The sequence below is a fragment of the Psammomys obesus genome, unplaced genomic scaffold (assembly GCF_907164565.1).
Source record: "Psammomys obesus unplaced genomic scaffold, mPsaObe1.curated_primary_1811, whole genome shotgun sequence".
NCBI lineage: Eukaryota > Metazoa > Chordata > Mammalia > Rodentia > Muridae > Psammomys > Psammomys obesus.
In genome coordinates, this window is record NW_026596381.1 from 1,001,098 (window position 1) to 1,008,246 (window position 7,149).

Genomic DNA, 7,149 nt, shown 5'->3' on the forward strand with positions numbered 1-7,149 from the left:
TGATGTCCATCCTCTTTGCCTTTCGGGATGGGGATTGAGTGTTTTAGTCAGGGTCCTCTCTCTTGCTTAGTTTCTTTGATGTACGGATTTTAGTGGGTTTATCTTATGTCATATGTCTATATGAGTGAGTATATACCATGTGTGTCTTTTTGCTTCTGGGACAACTCACTCAGGATGATCCTTTCCAGGTCCCACCATTTACCTGCAAATTTCATGATTTCCTTATTTTCCATTGCTGAGTAATATTCCATTGTATAGATGTACCACAATTTCTGCATCCATTCTGAGGGGCATCTGGGCTGTTTCCAGCTTCTGGCTATTACAAATAAAGCTGCTACAAACATGGTTGAGAAAATGTCCTTATTGTGTACTTGAGCCTCTTTTGGATATATGCCTAGGAGTGGTATGGCTGGATCTTGAGGGAGCTTTATTCTTAGTTTTCTGAGGAAGCGCCAGATTGATTTCCAGAGTGGTTGTACAAGTTTACATTCCCACCAGCAGTGGAGAAGGGTTACCCTTTCTCCACAACCTCTCCAGCATATGTTGTCACTTGAGTATTTCATCTTGGCCATTCTGATGGGTGTTTTGATTTGCATTTCCCTAATGGCTAATGACGTTGAGCATTTCTTTAAGTGTTTCTCTGCCATTCGATATTCCTCTGCAGAGAATTCTCTGTTTAGCTCAGTACCCCATTTTTTAATTGGATTACTTGTTTTTTTGCTAATTAACTTCTTTAGTTCTTTATATATACTGGATATTAGCCCTCTGTCAGATAAAGGATTGCTGAAGATCCTTTCCCAAATTGTAGGCAGTCATTTTGTTTTCATGACGGTGTCCTTTGCTTTACAGAAGCTTTTCAGTTTCATGAGGTCCCATTTATTGATTGTTGCTGTTGGTGTTCTGTTCAGGAAGTTTTCTCCTGTACCAAAGACTTCCAGGGTTTTCCCATTTTTTTTCTTGCCTATTTAATATGTCTGGTTTTATGTTGAGGTCTTTGATCCACTTGGACTTCAGTTTTGTGCAGGGCGATAAGTATGGATCTATTTTCATTTTTCTACATGTACACATTCAGTTGGACCAGCACCATTTGTTGAAGATGCTATCTTTTCTCCATTGTATGGTTTTGGCATCTTTGTCAAAGATCAGGTTCCATAAGTGTGTGGGTTTATTTCTGGGTCTTCTGTTCAGTTCCATTGATCCACCATTCTGTTTCTATGCCAGTACCATGCAGTTTTTAAAACTGTTGCTCTATAGTACAACTTAAGATCAGGAATGGAGATATCTCCCGAAGATCTTTTATTGCAGAGGATTGTTTTAGCAATTCTGGGTTTCTTCTTATTCCATATGAAGTTGAGTTTTTTTTTTTCCATGTCTGTAAAGAATTGTGTTGGTAATTTGATGGGAATTGCATTGAATCTGTAGATTGCTTTTGGTAAGATGGACATTTTTACTATGTTAATCCTGCCAAGCCATGAGCATGGGAGATCTTTCCATCTTCTCATATCTTCTTTCAATTCTTTCTTCAGAGACTTGAAATTTTTTTCCTACAAGTCTTTGACTTTCTTGGTTAGGGTTACACCAAGGTACTTTATGTCATTTGTGGCTATTGTGAAGGGTGTTGCTTTTCTAATTTCTTTCTCAGTCCTTTTGTCTTTTGTATACAGGAGTGCTACTGATTTTGTTGAGTTAATTTTGTATCAGGCCACTTTGCTGAAGGTGTTTATCACCTGTAGGAGTCCCCTGGTAGAGTTTTTGGGGTCACTCATGTATACTATCATATCATCTGCAAATAGTGATAATTTGACTTTTTCCTTTCCGATCTGTATCCGCTTGATCTCCTTCAACTGTCTTATTGCTCTAGCAAGGACTTCCAGCACTATGTTGAAGAGATACGGGGAGATTGGGCAGCCTTGCCTTGTCCCTGATTTCAGTGGGATTGATTTAAGTTTCTCTCCATTCAGTTTGATGTTGGCTATATACTTGCTGCATATCGCCTTAACTATGTTTAGATATGTGCCTTGTATCCCTGATCTCTCCAATACTTTAAACATGAATCGATGTTGGATTTTGTCAAATACTTTTTCAGCATCTAGGGAGATTATCATGTGTTTTTTTCTTTCATTTTGTTAATATGATGGATCACATTGATGGATTTCCGTATATTGAACCATCCCTGCATACCTGGGATGAAGCCTACTTGGTCATAGTGGATGGTATCTTTGATGTGTTCTTGTATTCGGTTTGCGAGTGTTTTGTTGAGTATTTTTGCATCAATGTTCATAAGGGAGATTGGTCTGAAATTTTCTTTTTTTGTTGGGTCTTTGTGAGGTTTAGGTACCAACGTGACTGTGGCTTCGTAGAATGAGTTTGGTAATGTACCTTCTGTTTCTATTTTGTGGAAGAGTTTAAAGAGAATTGGAGTTAGCTTTTCTTTGAAGGTCTGATAGAATTCTGCACTGAAACCATCTGGTCCATGGCTTTTTTTGGATGTGAGACTTTCGATGACTGCTTCTATTTCCTTGGGGGATATAGGATTATTTAATTGATTTACCTGGTTCTAATTCAGCTTTGGTAAATGGAATTGATCAAGAAAATTGTCCATTTCATTTAGATTTTCAAATTTTGTGGCATATAGACTTTTGAAGTAAGTCCTAATGATTGTTTGGATTTACTCAGTGTCTGTAGTTTGTCCCCCTTTTCATTTCTGATTTTGTTGATTTCGATGGTTTCTCTCTGACTTTTAGTTAGCTTGGCTAAGGGTTTGTCTATCTTGTTGATCTTCTCAAAGAACCATCTCTTGGTTTCATTGATTATTGAATTGTTTTATTTGTTTCTAATTGGTGGATTTCAGCCCTGAGTTTGATTATTTCTAGCCATCTACTCCTTCTTGTTGTGTCTGCTTCTTCTTTTTCTAGGGTTTTTAAGTGAGCCATTAAGTTGCTTGAATGAGCTGTCTTGAATTTCTTCTTGAAGGCACTTAGTGCTATGAACTTTCCTCTTAGCACTGCTTTCATTGTGTCCAATAAGATTGAGTATGTTGTGTTTTCATTTTCATTGAATTCTAGTAAGGCTTTGATTTCTTTCTTTATTTCTTCCTTGCTGTCATTTAGTAGCAAATTTTTCCGTTTCCATGTGTGTGTAGGCTTTTTGCTATTTCTGTTGTTGTTGAGGTCCAGCTTTATTTCATGGTGATCAGACACGATACAATGGGATTATTTCAGTCTTTTTGTATCTGTTGAGACTTGCTTTGTGACCAACTATATGATCTATTTTGGAGAAGGTTCCATGAGGTGCTGAGAAGAAGGTAAATTCTTTTGTGTTTGGGTGTAAGGTTCTGTAAATGTCTGTTAGGTCCATTTGATTCATGGCCTCTGTTAGAGACATTGTTTCTTTGTTTAATTTCTGTTTTCTTGACCTGTCCTCTGTTGAGAGTGGGGTATTGAAGTCTCCCACTATTAATATGTGGGGATCTATGTGTGGTTTAAGTTTTATCAATGTTTCTTTCACAAATGTGGGTGCCCTTGTATTTGGGGCATAGATGTTCAGGATTGTGATGTCTTCCTGGTGGAATTTTCCTTTGATGAGTATGAAGTGTCCTTCCCCATCTCTTTTCATTAATTTTGGTTGAAAGTCTATTTTATCAGATATTACAATGGCTACTCCTGCTTGCTTTTTGTGTCCATTTCCTTGGAAAGCTGTCTTCCAACCCTTTACCCTCAGGTAATGTCCATCTTTGTGACTTAGGTGTGTTTCTTGTATGCAACAGATTGCTGAGTTTTGTTTATGTATCCATTCTGTTAGTCTGTGTCTTTTTATTGGAGAATTGAGTCCATTGATGTTGAGAGAGATTAATGACCAGTGGCTGTTAGATCCTTTGATTTTGATGTTGGCTGTGTTCATAAGGTTGTGTGCTTGGTTGCTTTTTGTTTTACTGTAGTGAGGGTAATTATTTTCTGTGTTTTCTTAAAAGTAGCCACTTTTCTTGGGTTGTATTTTTCCTTCCAGTGTCTTCTGTAATGCTGGATTTGTTTGTAGGTATTGTTTAAATTTGTTTTTGTCATTGAATATCTTGTTATCTCTGTCTATGAGGACTGAGAGTTTTGCTGGGTATAGTAGCCTGGGCTGACATCTGTGTTCTCTTTGGGTCTGCATGATATCTGTCCAGGCCCTTCTGGATTTCATAGTCTCTGTTGATAAGTCAAGTGTGATTCTAATGGGTTTGCCATCATATGTTACTTGGCCTTTTTCCCTTGTAGCTTTTAGTATTTTTTTCTTTGTTCTGTATACTTACTGTTTTGACTATTATGTGGCTGGAGGATTTTCTTTTCTGGTCTAATTTATTGGGTGTTCTGTAGGCCTCTTGTATTTTTATTTCCTTTAAGTTGGGAAAATTTTCTTCAATGATTTTGTTGCAAATATTTTCTGGGCCTTGCAGCAGGGAATCTTCTTTTTTCTCTTTTCTTATTATTCTTAGGTTTTGTCTTTTTATGTTGTCTTGAATTTTTTGGACGCCTCTGTCAGGTATTTTTTAGATTTAACATTTTCTTTGACAGATACATCTATTTCTTCCATTGTATCTTCCACACCTGACATTCTTTCTTCCATTTCTTGTAGCCTATTGGTTATGCTAACCTCTGAAGTTCCTGCTTTCTTCCCTAAGTTCTTTCTCTCCACAATTTCTTCCATTTGTGTGTTTAATTTTTCCAATTCTATCTTCAGATCTTGAGCGGTTTTGTTGATTTCCTTCATCTGTCTGGCTGTATTTTCCTGTTTTTCCATCAATTCCTTCAGCTGTTTGTTTGAACATTCCTCTGTTTCTTTCATTTCATTCAGTGATTTAAGCATTTCCTCTCTAAAGGCCACAAACTGTTTGGCTGCAGCTTCCTATATTTCTTTACATATTTTATTTGTTTCCTCTGTTATCTTCTTCATGAGCATAGATTAGGTCATCTTCTTGAATTTCAATTATGCTGGGGTGTCCAGGGCTACTTGCCCCTGGATAACTGAGTTCTGGAGATGCCATATTGCTCTGGCTTTTGTTGCTTGAACTTTTACGCTCTCCTCTACCCATTGGGCTATCTTAGGTGTTTGAAGTTAGTTTCTGGTGGTTCCTGGAATCCTGTGGTGGAGAGAATCCCTTTGGCAGGAAGATGTTTTTTCCTGAAGGAATCCTTCTCAGCTTTTTGGGTATAGTCACTGGATGGCAGGTGTTTTTCAGGAGTTGCTACAGCTCACCTCAGGCATAGAGACCTGGGTGGTATCTGTGGTCCTTATTAGTAGAGACGGCTCTCTTCTCACTTTGAGAAGTCCTGGAGACAGCTGTCCTGCTTCTAAGTTTCTTGCTGTAAATTTAGTGATCAGCTGCTGTAACCTGTGTGTCCTGTGGTTTGGTCGGTTTTGTTAGGGATAACTGGTTGCCTCTTGGAGCAGTATCTGGGGGTTGATCTCGGGGATTCCGGGTTTCTGTAGGTCTGAGGTTGGGGTTCTGTGCCCCAGCATCCAAGGGGTAGTCTGTGGCGGGTGAGTACTGCTCTCCTGGTAACAGCAGGCTATCTGGGCACAGCAGGTCCCTGGGTTTGGCCAGTCTGTGGGACCTTTTCTGGGGATGTACTGAGTCTCCTAAGTCCATCCCCTTTGCTTTGTTCCTTGTTCCTTGTGAGGGTTTCTCCAGATAGTGACTCCAAGACTCTGGTGTCTTGGGGCACACAGTTCTGTCTGTAAGGAGTAGTTGGTACAAAGCAGGCCTCTTGGCTGGCGGAGCGTGTGCCCGCCTGCTAGTTTGTGGGAGCTGGGTGCCCAACAACTCTGTGCTCCCTGCTTGGGCCCGGATCCGTGATGGCGGCGCGTTCTCGCCTGTCTGTGGTCTGCGGTCTGCGGTCTGTGAGACTTTCCCCAGGCAAAGCCTAGGTGACCCAAGCAGCATGGTTTCTTCCTTCCCTGTGGGGCCCTCTCTGGATAGGGATTCACAATCTCTGTTGCACTGGGGCGCGCAGCTCTTCTGTACTGGTGAGCTAGGTGCACAGCTGCTCTCCCTGCTGGCGGCGGGAGCTCAGTTGTGATGGCAGCAGGTACCAGGAGTCTTTTCCAGGGAAAGACTGAGTGACCCGTGACCAGTCTCGCAACTTTCCTTCCCTGTGGGTTTTCTTGCGACTGGGCCTCCCAGTCTCTGGTGTTTTTGTGCCCACCAATCAGCCTGGGAAGGTGATCAGGACTTGCATGCATGTGGCTCTGGTCTGGAGACCCAGTGCTTCGGGACCCAGGATCTCTTCCAGGTTCTGGCTGGGTGGCCTGAGTGTGGACCCGATTGATTCCCACGCCTCGGGGGTTTCCTCTCACCTGGGAAACACGATTGCTGTTGTTTTAGGGCCCAGAGTTCAGTCTCTTGGTCGCTGTACAGAGAGTGTTGTCCTGTTCCTCATACACAGTGTTCTTCTGGTGCTGCCATCTTCTCCCCGCTCCCCCCCGGTCTTCTGTTCTTTATATGCTGGGCTCTCAGTGTATACGTGTCCTAGTTTTACATAATGCCTTCCTTTGTCCTCACCTCTTCCTGAATGTTGGTAAGAGTCTAAAGCAAACAAAGACAGAGAGGCCGAGACAGATATCTCCATCTCAGTCTTGGATTCTATATATTTCTCTTTCCCACCTCCCTCATACTCTGTCAATATGTGATTTTTTAAAATCTCCTGCTTTTGTCTTTGTTTCTGTCTCCTCTTTTATAAGGACTTATCTATTATTATGCTTTGCATTTTACACAAGCACTGTGGTATATGTGTGTGTATGTGTGTGCGTGCACACACGTGCAAGAGAGTGTGCACAACTCCATCCTTTTAATCTTTCTCAACTTCTTAGTTATCTTATTGCCGTGATAAAACACATGATCAAAAACAACTGGAGAAAGAAAGGGTTTATTTCTTCTTACAATCCTCAGGTCATGTCCATCAATGAAGGGAAACCAAGGCAGGAAGACAAGGCATGAACTTGAGAAGAGAAATTGAAGCAGAGGACAAGGAGGAATGTTGCTTACTGTTTTACTCATCATGACTTGCACAGTTTGCTCTATTCTGTACCCTAGTATCACCAATCCAGAAGTGATACCACCCACAGAGGGCTGATTTTTTTTCAGCTCAGGCCTGCCTGTAGAACTGTCTT